Source organism: Schistocerca piceifrons, chromosome 6, assembly GCF_021461385.2.
Source record: "Schistocerca piceifrons isolate TAMUIC-IGC-003096 chromosome 6, iqSchPice1.1, whole genome shotgun sequence".
Classification (NCBI taxonomy): Eukaryota; Metazoa; Arthropoda; class Insecta; order Orthoptera; family Acrididae; genus Schistocerca; species Schistocerca piceifrons.
The window spans coordinates 281,506,464-281,510,332 of record NC_060143.1 but is presented as its reverse complement, the minus strand read 5'-3'; the positions used below and the strand labels follow the sequence as shown (position 1 = coordinate 281,510,332).

The 3,869-nt window shown below is 44.0% G+C and overlaps 1 pseudogene; it reads left to right on the top strand.

The window, feature by feature from the left end:
- Nucleotides 1-503: 503 nt before the first annotated feature.
- Nucleotides 504-621, top strand: LOC124803544 (annotated as a pseudogene).
- Nucleotides 622-3,869: the final 3,248 nt, after the last annotated feature.

Genomic DNA, 3,869 nt, shown 5'->3' with positions numbered 1-3,869 from the left:
GTTTTTTCTTCGAATGGACTAACCATCGATTGCTAGCAATAAATGTTGGATCACCATTAATATGTTTGTTCAGTTGCAGAACCTTTTCTTGAATAAATGTACCGCTATCAGGAACGCCTTTTTGTCTTTTCTGAGCAAACCACAAGAAAGTCGCATCGTCAGTTTTATCTTACGATGACACGTTGGAGTCGTCGCTTTGTTCCAAAGTTTTCTCACTAGCTGTATCGCAGAAGCTTCCACTTTTCCTCCGACTTTTTTCCTAGTCATTGATAGTGACTGTCCCGAAACGAAATTCAATAGCGAATTTTGTAGCACTTTCTCCATTGTCAAGACGCTTAAGCAGTTACAGTCTTTCTTTTAATGTACAGGAACTATGTTGTCGTTTGCCTGACATTGTGCTGTACTATACGTTTTGTGTGTACAGTGTTAATTTATGAACTAGCAACATGAACACAATACTGTGTAGGTCAATCCAATTTATTCTCTATACTATACGTAGAATGGGCAACTGCCTTGCCGCAGTGGATACACCGGTTCCCGTCAGATCACCGAAGTTAAGCGCTGTCGGGCGTGGCCGGCACTTAGATGGGTGACCATCCGGGCCGCCATGCGCTGTTGCCATTTTTCGGGGTGCACTCAGCCTCGTGATGCCAATTGAGGAGCTACTCGACTGAATAGTAGCGGCTCCGGTCAAATAAAACCATCATAACGATCGGGAGAGCAGTGTGCTGACCCCTTCCCCCTCCTATCCGCATCCTGAGCTGAGGATGGACACGGCAGTCGGATGGTCCCGATGGGCCACTTGTGGCCTGAAGACGGAGTGGCTGCCACTATACGTAGAATATCCCCTAACAGCAGTCCGATAAACTGTCATTAATTCCTCTGAAAGATAGCAACACTACCGTATAAGATTGGCTACGTATTTGTATTGCTGTAGAGTAATGTGTGCGGTAAAGGCAACATTGCCATTTCCTTGCCATGCTACATTGCCACATCCTCGTATCGCTACGTTACATTGCAGTGTGGCTGCTAATCCTACACAGTACCTGTATTTCTATATTTTGTGTATATACAGTACTTTTTTCGGATAGTTCGAACATTTCCGAATCCAAAGAGACCACACCCCCAATACATTATGGTGGCAAAAGTCCTGATAGCGTGTCGGACATCTTTTTATCTTTTTGCCCGATGTAACCTGGACTCAACAAGTTGTTCGAAGTCCCCTGCAGAAATACTGAGCCACGCTGCCTCTACTGCCGTCCATAATTTCCAAAGTGTTGCCGGTGCAGGGTTCTGTGCACGAACTGACCTCTCGATTATGTCCCACAAATTGTGGTTGGCATTCACGTCGGGCGAGCTTAGCGGCCCAATAATTCGCTCGAATTGCCCAGAATATTCTTCAAACCAATCGCGAACCATTGTGGCCCGATGACATGGTCACAACTTGGGTCCATGGCTTCATGAGGTCTGCGCTACACTCGACCTCTAACATCTGCTCTCACCAACTGAAACAGGCCTGAACAGGCATAACTGAAAGGGACACACTTGCAGATAGACGACGCGCTAAACGGACGGGACTCCTCACTAAATTCCAAAATCCGATCTTCACCGAGGATGTGTAGCATATATTATTACCACCAACTTTCAAATCGCGCAATGATCACCATTCAAAGATAAGGGAAATTAGAGCTCGTACTGAGGCGTTCAGACAGTGCGATCCGCGAGGGGAACAGAGGAGGGCAAATATGAATTTGGCGCGAATAGTGCCCTCCGCGACACACCGCTTGTTGGCTAACGGAGTATACAAGGTCTCCCATTTATCTTGACCACCCTAAGTAACTGTTTGTCCAGATGCAAACTACAAAATGTTTCGAGTAAATGTTCCTCAGCCCTCAGGGGGACATCAATCAGCATGATTGCCTTCGTTGTAGCTTTGTTATTTACAATGATATGAACAATGATATGACTTTTTAAATGGCACCCTGTATTTTTTTATTCGGTAATTCATTTCCTCTCCTAAAGATCTATTCAAAAATGTATCCTTGTGTACCATTCAGTGATACATAACGTTATTAGTAACATAACACAACACTGACGTTGACGCTCTCAGCGCTTAGTGCAGGTACTCGGGGTAATGGAACACATCCACATGCTGACGTTGACAGAGGACACATGTAAACATAAGTAGAACGCCCACCCGTCATTCCGTCAACCATCGTCAGTTGAATAGTTGTGTGAGTAGAATGTATACTAACAAAGAGAAGTTAGAAATGCTACTTTTATTTGGAGAATGTAAGAAGAACAGTGATCGCAATAATCTTTTCTTATGTACAGGTACATTTAGTACAGTGGTTTATTCCCCTTAAATACTGTTGTGTAGAGTACGCTTACAATAAAGGCTCCCCTTTCTACAAACTGCACTGACAAAACGTTTCTTTTATTGTTGTTGTTGTTGAAGGTAGGTGAAATGCTACGCAAGCAGCGGAACTGTACAGAGAGCGATATCCTGACGAGAACCCACCTTCCCAACGGATGTTTTCTCGTATTGTTGCGACGCTTCAGGAAACGGAAAGTTTCAACCCGCTACAGCGCAATCGTCGTAGCATTCGATCAGACGAAGCTGCCGAATTTACTGTTCTCTCTTCTGTTGCTATGAATCCACACGACAGCTTGAACACGTGACTGGCATTACTAAAACCAGTGTACATCGTTTTCTTACACGTCACCGGTTCCATCCTACATCAAGAATTGCATGCGAATGATTTCCAGAATCGTGTACAGTTCTGTAAGTGGGCACAGCGGCAAATCCTCGCCAACCAAAACTTCTTCTGCATTGTTCTATTTATTGATGAATGTTCCTTCTCAAACAAAGGACAGGTAAATACAAGTAACACGCATTATTGGTCCAGCGACAACCACGATGGCTTAGACAGGTGGAACATCAGTGTCAATGAAGAGTTAACGTTTGGTGTTGGATGCCTGGTACTAAAATTATTGGCCCTTATTTCATCAATGATAGTCTAAACGGCACTGCGTATGCCAGCTTCCTCAGACGAATTCTTCCTCCTCTTCTGGATGAAGTGCTACTAAGAATCAGAATGCAACACGATCGATGTTCAGCACATAACGCCTTGGGTGCGCGTCGTGTTCTGAACCGAAGGGTCGGCCGGTGTGGCTGAGCGGTTCTAGGCGCTTCAGTCTGGAACCGCTACGTCCGCAGGTTCGAATCCTGCCTCGGGCATGGTTGTGTTTGATGTCCTTACGTTAGTTAGGTTTAAGTAGTTCTACGTTCTAGGGGACAGATGACCTCAGATGTTAAGCCCATAGTGCTCAGAGCGATTTGAACCATATTTGAACCGAAGGTATCCTGCGAGGTGGATTGGTTGAGGAGGAACAGTTATTTGGCCTCCTGATTTAAATTCTCCGGACTTTGAATGTGCTACTCCTGGACAATGGTACAGAAGCGTCAAAGTCAATTTTGTGTTATGTTTTCACTTGGTTCATTTGTTTTCTGACAACTCCAGCAAGTGGACGAGTTTGTGATCCCGGACTCAAAGTCAATGTTGTGTTATGTAATTAGTAACGTTGTGTTTCAGTGAATGGCACACTGTGATACATTTTTGAATAGGTCTTTAGGAGAGGAAATGAATTACCGAATAAAAAAGACAATTTAAAAAAATTAATACCGCTGTTCATATCTTTGTAAAAAACAAAGCTACAACAAAGGCAATCATGCTGATTTTCCTGAAATATTTTGTAATTTGCATCTGGACCAACAGTTATTTAGGGTGGTCAAGATAAATGGGACACCCTGCATATGTAGATATATAGGTTCGTCTGACTAGGCCGCGGTTTTCCAGTCGTTTAGA